General features: G+C 57.4%; 1 protein-coding gene across 1 annotated transcript in view; it reads left to right on the top strand.

The window, feature by feature from the left end:
* Nucleotides 1–2,097: 2,097 nt before the first annotated feature.
* Nucleotides 2,098–12,415, top strand: part of MID2 (midline 2) — a gene marked incomplete at its 5' end in the record, with an annotated part of 113,963 nt that continues 103,645 nt past the window's right edge. The window contains one exon of the mRNA XM_080365301.1: nucleotides 2,098–2,192. The remainder of the gene's footprint in view (nucleotides 2,193–12,415) is intronic.

Genomic DNA, 12,415 nt, shown 5'->3' with positions numbered 1-12,415 from the left:
AACTCAGTGAGCAGATGGAGACGATCTCCCCACCCCTAATGAAATGACTCACTCTGGGGCGGTTAGCACATTAGCATAAAGAGCTCTACCCTCCTGCTGCCCTTCTTGCTCAATTAAAGTGACATTTGAACCTGATCCTTTCTGTGTTTTGAACACATGCACAACACAGCTGTAATTGTAAATATTTGCCCAAGGTCACCTCTGACACCTCCGGCTTTTAATGCAGAGGCCCAACTAATCTCAGCACTCACCAAGCTGTGAGTGGGGCTGTCCTTTTCTGGTGATCTCTTAGGAAAACTGTTGGGGGGACTTAAAAAACCCGAAACAACAGCAACTAAACCAGCAACATTCCGCTGTCACTAAGCTGTGGTCTGGTGGGTCCCATCCCACTTAAGCCCCAGCTTTGGATCTGTTCTACAGATGGAGCCACAGCTGTGCACATCTGCGGTTTGTGAGTGTGAGTGCCAGCGGCAGCTGATTCCTGGAGGGCAGAGGAAGGTGCTGAGGCTGACCTCCGCTGTGTCACCCCAGCACCTACTCCAGCCCCCTGTGCTGCCCAGCTCTGCCAGCTTGCTCACCCTCTCCTGTGAGGCCGTTGCCAGAGCTGGCAGCTGGTGTGACACTGTGATGCTACGTAGCTGGCCATCATAGCATGATGCCTGCTGTCAGGGCTTTATTTCTCCCTGGTGTGCTGTGGGAGGAAGCCTGGCAGTCTGTGAGCTCGGGTCGGAGCCGAGCTGCCAGCCTCCAGCTCCCCAGCAGCCCCGGTCGCTGTGCAGAGCCCTGTACAGCCAGGCTGTTGCCCATGGAGTCCTTGGGAACGGTGCTTCACTGTGATCTCGAGCCATCTGCTTGTTGTTAGTGGCCTCATTTCTGCTGCAGCCCGATGTGCCTTGTCCAGGGGCTGCATGACTGCGCTGCTGCCCTCACCGCTTTGCCCCTGCCACCAGCACAGGGTGTGCCAAGCAGCCTAAATCTGGCCCTGGCTACCTGCTGTGGCCGGCTAGCAGCACCGAATTCGGAAAAGCAGCTTTAATTTCCTGCCTGTCCAACCGAAGGAGGATCAGGCTGTATCAGGCTCTGATCTGGCTGTTTGTTCTCTTCTCTCTCAGTCTGCACAGATGCAAACGACAAGGACCCGTCCCAGGACAGCTATGAATTATGTGACTTGGCTGCAGCTGTGCAGGCTGTGTTTTTGCTGCCAGAAAAGCAGAGATAGGATTTAATGCAGAATAAGAGGCGCATATTAACTATCCCGCTGTCAGATCCTCCTAGGGAAAAGGATTTGTAATTCCTCTGTGCGGTGGAGTAGGTGAGAACAAGGCTGGCTGTGGTTGCGGTGCTGACCTCCACCACTCAGTAGAGCACAGCTGTCTCCTTCCACAGGGAAGTCACAGTGGTGACGACGGCGTGGCAGCGCGGTGAGGGCAGGGGACACGCCTGCAGGTCCCCGCGCACCAAACCCAGCATCTGCGAACCCCTTCCCCGCCACGCCTTCAGCAGCGCCCCGAGCTGGGATGGATTTTTCCTCGTGTTGATTTTAACGAGGCGGCTCATTTAACACTCTGGGCAGTCCTCACGTATAAATAACCTGTGCAGCACGTACCCATGTTACTGAGGAGTAAATTACGTGGCTGGGTTCCCCCTCCCTCTCTTCCCTTTGATGTTACGCTGCGGGTACGTGTATGTGTGTGCATATGTGTGCTTTGCACGTAACCTGACCTCGCCCACAGCCCTCGGCTGTGCGGCAAGAGAGCTCTGCAGAAGGCGAGGGTAAGACCCCGAAGGCGAGACCCCCTCGCTCAGCCCACTCAGCCGTGCCTGCCCACGTTAAAGCAGCGGTGCGGGCCGCGCTGCGCCGCGGCGGGGACACAGCGGGAGGGGGGGCGTCCCTGCGCGGCGGGGCGACACGCCACGGGTGGGCGCGGGGGGGGGGGGGCGCCCGCCGGGCGGGGCCGGGCCCGGGCCCGGCCGTACCGCGCCGCTGCCGGCGGGACCCCGGTGCCGCTGCGGCCTCACCTGCGGCGGGGCGGGGGCGGGGCGGGGGGCGGGAGCGCGTGCGGCTCCGCCCCCGCCCCCCCCCCCCCCCCCCCGCGCCGCCGCCGCCGCCGCCGCCGTCTCCTCCGCGCCGCCGCCGCCGCCGCGCCTCCAAGATGCCCGGGCAGCGGCGGGGAGGCTGCTGCAGCCCGCCGGTAGGTAGCGGCCCCGGGGGGAGCGGGGCGGGCTCCGGCTGGCACACGGGCTCCGCGGGTACCGAGCCCGGTGGCGGGGCCCCGGCGCGGCCCTTCCCGGGCGTCCGGAGGGCTTGCGGCAAGTGGCGGCGGGGCGAGGAGGGCGGGAAGGCGGCGGGGCGGGGGTGGGCTTCCCGCACGTCCTGGGGCCGGTGTTCGGCATTGCTGCTCGGGTCTCCCGGCTGCGAAGCGCGTTTGCGAACCCGTCCCGGCACCTTCCGCCGCTCGACCGGGGGCCCGGGGGGGGCCGGCCCCTTGCCCGCGCCGGGGGCCGTACCGCGGGAAGCGCCCACTGCCGGGCCGGCGGCCCGAGTTGCCTGCCCGGGACCCCCCCGGCTTGCCCGGTGCGGCACGGCACGGCGCGCCCTTCCCGCCGCCAGGCCGGCGGCTGCGTTTCCCCCGTTTGTTTAAATCCCGGCATTTCCCCGTTCCAGGCTCCCGCTGCAGCGGGCAGGGGCTCGGCGTGTGGCCGCAGCCTTCCACCGGGTCCCGTTGCCCTCCCCGGCAGCGTGGCACGGCTTCAGCCGTGATAAAGTTTAGTTAAATGGAAGTTCAAAGGTAACGGGGTCCATCCCGGGGCCGGCGTCTTCAGGGGTCCCACAGGCCCCTGGCGGAGCGGGAGTGACGGGGCAGGCACGGGTGACCTCTCTGCTGGTGCAGACCCCGCCGCTGCGCCGAGATCCTGGGCAGCGCTTCTTGGGGTGCCACTGGTGCGCTATTGCTGGTGTTTTTAGAGCTGTTACCGCTGGTAGCGGCGTGGAGTGTGTTTTGCTTGTGCTGAGAAGCTGTTGAGCTGTTAGAAAATGCGCCTGGATGACGTGCGAGAGCTGAATTTCCTCATCCTCGCCCTTTATTTATGTGTCTTGCCTCCAAAAACATACCATCCGCATATTTTATTGCTCCAATGTGCACAGCTAGAGATGGTTGTAGTGTAGCTCAGGCGGTGAAGGGCTGTTCTGCTGAACCGGCTGTGGACTTTCTGAAAAGGGCAAATGGCTCTTGTTGTTCCATAATTTCCTCAAGTCTTGACATGCCAGGGTGTGAATGGCTCCGGCTCTGCCTGCCCTGCCTGGCTCTGGCCCAGGCCTCCTCGCGCTCTCGAGCGAGCCCTGGAACCTGGGCTGAACCTTTGTTGTTGGCAGGCAGCTTCAAGGAGACCGGTGCTGCATGAGGAAGCTGCAGCAGCCGGGGCCGACTGAAGTGCTGCGTGCCATGCTGGGCATCACTGGCTGGCATTGCCACAGCGGCCATGTCACCACCACCCACCCACGGCAGTGTCTGGCAAAGCTGGCGAGCGCTGGCAGCCCTCTGCCCTGTGTGCTTGTGGTCGAGCGGGGGCTTGAGCTGCTCCTTGACTCTTACAGTGAGATTGGGGTGGCCGCCCTTCCCTCTCTGCCCGCGCTCCGGTGGGGCACGGTGGTGCTTGGTGGTTGTGCTGGAGTGGGGTTGTGATGGAGCTGCTGGTGGTGGGCAGAGCCCTTGGGCTTCCACAGGTGCCGTGGTGGTCACTGCTGCCTTTTGTCTTCCAGGAGCACGCTCGAAACTCCTTGCTGGGCCCTTACCCCTAACCAGGGGGTAATAAAGCTAGTTGTTGAATGGGAGGCTGGTTGTAGTGGTCTCCCCCCCCCCCCCCGGGCAGCGGTGTGGGAATGCTCTCATGCCCAAGGGGGTGTTCCTTGAGGATGCCTCTGGGAAAAGGCGGTGAGTGGGAAAGAAATGCAAGGAGGAAGAACGTATGTCAGCGACAGCAGCGGTTGCATCGATTCAGGCAGGTGGTGTTATTGCTACAGAGCCCTGGGTGTGCCGGCTGCTTCACAGGCGATTAGAGACAGGTCTGTGCCCTGCGGAGCCTTTTGTGGCGTGGGGTGAAAGGTGTGTGTGTGTGTGTGTGTGTGTGTGTGTGTGTGTGCAGCCAGGGTCCTGAGAGCTGCACCGCCTGTTTTGTAAACCTGGCTTTTTCTAAAGAAATGAAGCTGCAGCGGGTCATAAATTCCCTTGCTTGAAGAGCGTGCTGGCAGGTGGGCTGCGCTCCATTGGCCTCGTTGGCACTGGCACAGCTTGGGGAGTGGGCTGGGTGATGTGCTAACAGTCTGTATGTCGTTGCATATATATATGTGTGTGTGTGTGTGTTTGTAAGCAGGGTAGGATCATCCTTGAGACCGTGTGAGATTGATAAATGACTTATTTTTAAGGTCAGGGTTGTCTTGTCCCTTGATCCTCTCCTCGAGGGGATTGGGAGGTGTGTTTCCAAACCTGTGCCTGGGGGTGTCACCCTGACCCCCCTGGGCTGTGGCTCTCGGTGGGTGGCTGTGCAGCCGGGGCTGGGATCTGGGCTACCGGGCTGTCTGAAGCAGAGGGGGGTGCGGGGATGTTGAGCCTGTTATCTCCGAGGTCGGCTCCTGACTTCTGGCAGTCATCATGTCTTGGAGGCTGGTCGCTGGAGAAACTGTCTCTTGGCCGTTCCATCAGAGATGCTGGAACCAGAACTTTCTCTGCAGGCTGTGCAGCCAGTTCTTTAAATGAAGCTAATAAGCAGTGTGATTATTTTGTACCTCTGGAGGGAGTTACTGCTTCCAATCATGTACCCACTTCTGCTCGCTTGAACTCTCTATTAGTCTGGTGCTCCCCTCTTTGGGGTGAGCTGGCAGTGTTCCAGGAGGGTCTGTGGCTGCGAATGATACTCCCCTGAGCATCCTCCTCAGGAGGGACAAAGAGCCTTGGGGAGGTTTGGGGTCAGGGTCTGATCACTTTGGCAGGGCTTGATTTGCTTGGTTTTAGTGTTCTTCCCCTGGAAAATATTGCAGCTTAATGAGTGCCTGGCTTTTGCTGTCATCTTTTGCAAATGAGCAACTCCGTCATCTTCTCTGATTAAAAAGAACAAGAGGACATGGCAGGAAAGCCGATGACTGGCCTCCCTCTGCTGTCTCTTCCAGCATGATCACTTGCTGGTGCGGAGCCTGGGGTCTCGAAAATGCCAGGGCGAGGGAGGTCACCAGCGGGGAGAATGGGGGATCTGTGCGCTGCTGAAAGCTGCCTTGTGCTGTGCGAGGGTGGCAGGGCCCTGGCAGCCCAAGCGGCGCTGAGGAGGGAGCATCTCGTCTTGCCCCTTGGCTTCTGTGCTGCCTTCCTGTTTCCGTATGCATGGCCGCTAGAAAACATCGCGTTAGCTCTTTTGACAGCAGCCCACGACTTGCCTTGCCTTGTGTCCACTGGGTGCAGGGGGGGCTGGTGCCAAGCCCTCAGCCTGCGGTTTGCCGCGTCCTCGGGGGTGATGCGGGGCAGAGCTGGGTGCTGTGGCCCTGGTGTTGCGGGGCACAGGCGGTGGAGCCCTGCCAGCAGCAGTGCGATGTGCAGCGTGTGTTGGCTTCAGCATCTGCCCTTCCTCCCTGTTCTTGGTCCCAGCCCCGAGCAGACTGGGGAGCATGGCCGGCAGCAGAATAGCCCCTTTTGTGCCTCTGGACCTGTTGGCCTTTCTCAGGAAGTAGCTTATTGTGTTTGCTGGCAACACCAGGCTCCATCATTGCCTCTGCACCGTCCCTGTGCATGGGCTGCCTTCAGCCCTGCTGGTGGTGGGGGCCGAGCGGGTCCTGTGCCCAGGAGGCAGGGGCCAGGACGGGACATCCTTGCCCTTGCTCAGCTGGGGCTCCCGGCTCGCAGCTAGGGGGCAGAGGGCAGCCCCCCCCGGCAATGCCCACCAGCACAGCAGGGAGAGGAGTGGGGTGCTGCCCCCCGGGACCACCCTGGTGTGGAGATGGAGCTTGGTGGCATACCCAGCTGCCCCTCACCCCCTTGGTTGCAGCTCCCTGCCCTGCACAGCCTGGCCATGCTGGCCCCACGCGGGGCACTCCTGGGGGGCTGGGGAGTGCCCCGTTGTGCTGCGGGGCCTCGGACTGGGGTCAGGCCAGCCTGCCTGCCAGTTCAGACCTCTTGTCTCCGTGCCCTCTCCCAGCTCCGTGGTGCCAGTCTGCCTTTGCTTGTTCCCACGTCACTGGCTGGGCTTGGCTTCCACCCCAAGCACGCAAACCTCTGGGTGCCGGCAGGGCAGAGGACATTGCTCTGCTCCCTGCCCCTGTTCCTCTTTTGGTGTTGGAGCTCTTCTTGCAGCCGGGCTTAGGCTGTTGTCCCCCTTTCCCTTTCCCATCCATGTCCCCCTTTCCCTCCCACCATGCTGTCCCCTTCTGGCCAGGGATGCTCACAGGGAATGCAGGCTGGTCCAAATGGCCCCCAGTACCACTCCAGTGGCTGCTGCGAGTGCCTGGGGCCAGGGAGGGGACACCGTGCCATTGCTCCCCCCAGCACACAGGAGCAGGGGAAAAGCCTAGCGTGTGCCGGGGCTGCCCAGGGACAGCCCGGGCATGTTTTGGGCTGTGGTGAACTAGGGGAGTCTTTTAAACTGAAGTGGAAATGGCTGTGGGGTTCGGGGGTGTCTCCCGGTGAAAGCGGCGTTTGTTGTTTCAGTTGGGCTGGCTGGGATGTGCCCAAGCAGAGGAGGTGCTGTGCTCAGTAGCCAGCTGCAAGCAACCTGGCCTGATCTGCGGATGCCTGCTCTTCCCTGGCAGGGTGTTCACAGCTGTTTTTTTTTCCTTTGGGGCATTTCCCGTGGGATTTCCTTGCTGTGAAAGGAAGAGGGTGTGGATGGGGTCTGGAAAGTGATGGTCAGGCAGAGTGCCCTGCGGGCAAATGAGGATGATCGCTCTCCTGCAGATTAAAAGTGATGCTGGATGTTTTGCTCTCAAAATTTAAGTAGAGAGACTAAGTAGAAGAGGTGGTAGTGTTGGAGGGGTTTTTTTTGTTTTTTTGGGGGGGTTATGTTGTAACAGATCTTGTGGAGTTGGTTGCTGCAAGCTCTCAGGTCTCAAAACTGCATATTTTATGTATCTCTGTCTGGCCTCTCTACTTGAGGGGGAAAAGGAAAACCTAGTAGCTTATGAAAAGCCAATGTGAGAAATAATAGGAATCCTGCTACGTCAGTGAGAAACTGAGGGCACTTCCAAGAGATCCTCTTTGCAGGCTGTGCAAGAAAGCGTTTAGCAGGTCTGCGTGCCAGCTCTGCACGAGTGACTTGGCACATGTCAGAGCTCCCAGGGCTTTGCCTGCTTTCTCTGACATGGCTTGGGATCCCAAAATGAAAGGGGCTCTGTGCTTCTGCAGAATATTATTACTGTTGTTTATAACTGGAATTCATGTCTAAGAGGAAATGAATTGCTAGGTCTGCTTGTTTATTCCTCAATTTGCAGACAGAGAAGCTAGACCACATTGGGGTAATGGCCTAGAAATTAAATTTCATTTTAATATGCAAACCCAATTTCAAGTTGATTGACTGAAGGGGGAAAAAATTAACTTCAGACAGCAGGCAGAGACCTTCCTGAAGTAGGATTCAAGCACAACGTAATAAATGTGAGCTGGCTGAAGGTCTGTATGGGAGTAAAGAGAAGATGTGTGCATGCACACCCTTCTGAAATGCAGCTGTGCAGCATCCTTCAGCAGTAAGTCAGATGACGTGGAATAAAACAGCTTTTTCCTTTTTTCAGAGAGGCGCAAAGCAAGTTAAATGTGTTTCATGGTCAAGTATCAGGAGGACCCTGCTACATCTGGTTGTGTAACTGGGCTGATTAAAATTATGCAGGCTAAGGCCATCTAATTATGCTCAAGTACCTGAAGCAGGGGGTGGGCTGGGGTGGCGGTGGAGCACAGGAGTGCAGCGCTGGCATTTGAGCAGGCTGGTGTGAGGCTGTGAGCAGCCACTCTGGTTCACTGCCCTGCTGAGTGTCCAGAGAGGGAGGAATTTAGAGGGGCTGCTTTGAGCTGCAGAGCAATTTGGTTTAATTCTTTGTTAAGGAGCAGGCTGGGCTTCTGGCCGGCTGCTCAGGCTGCCACCCGTGGTGCCCACCCTCAGGTGTTGATACTGAGCCCTGCCACGATGCTGCATGACAATGGCACTGGTGGCTGTTCTGCCTGTGTCCGTGCTGCCCGAGATGCTGTGTCTGTCTCCCTCCCCAGGGCTCCAGCGTGTGTGTGGGACCTGCTGCCCACCTGTCTTGCCCAGCAGCTTCTCTGTGGTGGTGGCTGTAAGCAGGTGCTTTGGGAGAGAGGGAGGGGGGCAAGTGAGGATGGCAGGGGTCTGCAGTCCCTGTGCAGGGGGCAAAGGACAGGCACAAAAGCTTTGCATCCCTCCTGTAAGTCCTCCAAAGCCTTGGAGCTGGACCTGCTGCCCATGTGAAGAAGCAGATGTGGATCCAGGCTTCAGAAGTCCTGCTTGAGGGGATTTATCCTGGTTGGACCTGTCCTTGAGCCAGTACGCACTATGTGATCACTGCCCTGGTATCCTGGCTTCAGGTGAGGTGTCTGCACCTATTACTTCTTCTACTTTTTGCATTCAGCTGAGAACTCATGCAAGAAAAATACCTTGTTTTTTTTTAAAAAAAAACCCAAACCTGTGAGATTGGTCAGATGCTGGCACAGGCTGCCCAGAGAGGCTGTGGAGCCTCCGTCCATGGAAATGTTCAAAACCCCGTGCGCCATGGTCATGGGCAGCCTGATCCAAGTGACTCTGTGTGAACAGGAGTTTGTCTCCATCCCCTGAGGTCCCTGTGGACCTCGGTGTTTTGTGACTTTTACCTGGTTTCTCACCTGAAGGTCTCTGGGAGCGTGGTGGGCCTGATGGGATGGCGCGGAGCCCTGTGGTCCTTGGGCAGGAGGGATGCAGTGGATTTGGTGCTCACCTTGCAGCTGGGAGAGCTGATGCCTACGCACTGTCATCTCACAGGTTTTGGTGGCAAGAGGCCTGCATCAGCCTGGTAGTCTGTGGGGTTGTTGCTGGTGGTGGTGTCTCTCTTCGGAGCGGTTTGCTTGGGCCAAGCGGAGCCCGGGCATGGAGGGAAGGGCCAGTTGCCAAACTGTTAAAAGGGAATTTAATATTGGGGATGTGCATCAAAGGGGGAGTGAGGTGTCAGCGGGCACGCTCCCAGCAAAGGAGGGATGGTCGATTACCCTCTGTTTTAGGGACATGTTTTCTGGGAGCCCCCTCCTCTGGGGTGAGGAAGAAGGGGACAAGCTGTTCCCGCGAGCCTGGTGTGTGCAGGTGGGGGGATGTTGGCCAGCAATGTGGCTGGGAGAACGATTATGGAAAAACAAAGAGGGAAGGCAAGATGATGCTCCAGGTTCAGAGATCATCCAAACTGTTGGGTTTATGGCTGGGGAGGGAAGAGATTGAAGGAAACAGTAAACCGCTTCAGGGCTGGGGTGTTGCTGAGAGAAGGGGCCCCCAGGGGTGTGGGTGGGCCTACGGGTGCTGGGTGGATGTTAGATGTTCCTGCTCTGCAGCCTGCTTCCTAGGCCAGAGGAGAGAAGAACTCTTCCACGCAGTTACAGGTGTGCTGAGCGAGGAAAGCATCCTGCATTTAGGAATAATTTTAATCTTTTAGCCCAGTGCCCATAAAGACTGTGGTGCTGTCTAAAGGAGTTGTTCTGCATGGTCAGTGTAGCTCTGCTGCCTGCTCAGCTCCTCCAGAGCAGCTGGGGAAATCAGACTAGAAGCAAGGCATGGATTTTCAGTGGTGTGCATGATGAATTGCTGGAAAAAGAGAAGTGGTGATGCTCCAGAAATGTGCTGTTGGGGTCCAGGGGCATCTGGGCAATGGGGGAAGTGCCAAGGCGAACCTGAGCTGGAGACAAAATGTGGCGGCTTCTGTTAGGTGTGTGATCAGCCCAGCACTGCTGCCTTGATGAGAGTTGCCTGTGGGTTATACCTGAAGTGGGGTGGAAGAGCTGTGCTGCCTTTTCCCAGCTCCTCCTGTCTGTTTTGCATGGTGGGATGCTCCAGGCACAGGGGTGGGATGCACCAGGTACAGAGGAAATCCAGGAACTCTGAACTGTTGCAGAAATATACTGGTTCAGGCCACATAATGACATTTTGCTTATCTTAAAGCATCCACTGTGTTCTTAAAGCTGGCACTTGGGAGCTGCCAGAGTCCCTCCTGGAGCAGGCTGCACACATGTTGGCTCCTGAACCCTCTCTGTAAACATGTCAGGCTCGTTTAGGCAGTGCCAAGGGCTTCTCTGTTGATCACTTTGCTTTGTTGCTCATATTGCCTTCTCATTGCTGCAAGCAGCTCCCCCAGTTCTGCACAGTTTGTACAGGGGTTGGAGCACAGAGCAAGGATCCCGGCTGACTCTGAAACTCTGCTTGCAAGATCCTGAGCTGCTGCAGAGTGCTGGAGAATCAGCCAAACTCAACTGCATTTCTTTAGCAAATTTGCCCTGATTTCTTCTGGCTTGCACTTCGCATCACAGTATGTTTGCAGCGTGCTGGGACCTGGCCTTGGCGCTCTGTGCTGATGCCTCTGTCTGCCTGCATTGCTTTTTTCCCCTCCCAGAAATGTGCTCTGATTTTTTTTTTTTTTGAAGTTTGGTTTTTGTTTTTGTTTTGTTTTTTTTTCTTGGAGGTTTTCCCTGGCTGCGGGTGGCTCCATCTCTCACACCATGGTGCTGGAAGCTTTTTTGTGCCTGTAGAAGAGAGGAATGGGCTGGCTTTGTCATGCAGGAAGGTGGTGGGTACCGAGCTGCATGACTTGGGGCCTTTCTGTGATGAGCAATCCAGGTCATAATAATCTCCTTGCTTGGTGTGTTCCTTCTCCATGGCTGGTGGGTGAGAGATGTCCTCTGGGATCTCCGCAGGTGCCACAACCATGCCTGAGGTCCTCCTGAGCCCCTGCTTTTCTGGGCTTTGCCTCTCAGGCTTGCTTTCCTCCTGGGAAATCTCCTGTTTCTTTATCAGTGAGGGCTGGCCTCTCCCAGGGACAGGCTCCTCTTCTTCATCCTGTCTGGGATTTTTCTTTTCAGCTCCTGAATGCAGACTTCACCGTTCCCTGGCTTCCCTGGTCTCCCTTGGAATTGTGGTCCTTCCCTCCGGTCCCTGAAGCATCTGCCCCACCACCCCAGTTCCAGACTGCCCCACCTGATCTCCCTGCCCTCCGCTGCTCTCCCTTTCTCCCTCCCTGGCACCTGTAGCTGCTGTGGATAAACGCTCTGCAGCTGTTTCATGGCTGGATCAGGAGGATTTCTCCCTCATGCCCTGCAGAGATGCTCTGTCCTGTTCATTGCTCACGGTACAGGTTTATTTCAGCTCTTCTTGTGTCTCTTCCCTACTCTGCTCCCCTTTCCCCACCATCATGTCCTTGCTCTCCCTTCTGCCTTTACAAGCCTGCTGCAGTTGCTCACCCTGTCACTGGTGGCTCCCAGGCTGGATTTCCCCATCCTTTCTTCTCCCAAGCCCCTGCTGCCCTCCCCACACAGAGTGCCTCCCGATTGCTCCTGCTGTGCCAGGGCTGCCCTGTGTGTGCTTCCCACTCTGCTGCTTCCCTCTGCAGCCTGGGCACGACTCCTGAGCTTTGCTCATCCTGCAGCGAGTGCCTGGGAGGCTGCACGCGTGGGCAGAGCTCGCCGGGCACTGGCTCTGCAGGGAGGCAGCAAGTCCCTGCATGTTCGCATAGGGAGCATGAAGTGCAAAGCTGGGGTGCCAAGCACTGCTGGTAAGGAGGAGGCTGCTAAATCTTATGTGCCCTTGCTAGCTTGCTCCTGGGCACTGATGCCCTCTGAACGAAGCGCAGGGACGCTATGGCTGCTGCTCTTGGTATCCCAGACTTTGGGCTGCCGGTCAGTGTATAGTGTGAAACTTAATTTCTGAGAAGAATATTGCACTGGCCTTTCGTTATGCTTTGAAAGGAGGGAGCTGGCTTCTGGTTGTCATCAAAAGATGCTTTTTTGGGTGCAGGCTGCTGTCACCTTCCCAGCCCTTGTCTCCATGTGTGACATGTCTGCATTTTTCTGGCATGAAATATTTCAGGCTTTTTTCATCCTTTTTATCTGATTCCTGAAGTCCTTTAGCAGTGCTTCATCTCATGAATAATCATCAAGCAGCATTATTGCCCTGTTTGTCATGAGGTTCTGCAGGGGTCAATAGTGGCAGTGTGACCTGCGTCACTGATTGAGATGGCCCCAGGGCTGGTGTCTCCTCAAAGCACAGGATGTGATGCCCTCTGCCATGCCAGGGCTGCCGTGGGAGAGGATCCAGCTCCCACACTGGCCCTGATGTCCTCGCTGCAGATGGGGATGACAGTGGGCAGGAGACAGGGCTCAGGTTCCTCCCCACTGCCTGAAAAGCTGCTCAGCCCTCCAGCCCTTGA

The sequence above is a fragment of the Falco punctatus genome (assembly GCF_963210335.1).
Source record: "Falco punctatus genome assembly, chromosome: 15".
Lineage (NCBI taxonomy): Eukaryota > Metazoa > Chordata > Aves > Falconiformes > Falconidae > Falco > Falco punctatus.
The sequence above is the reverse complement of the archived record's forward strand: the minus strand, read 5'-3'. Positions and strand labels throughout refer to the sequence as shown.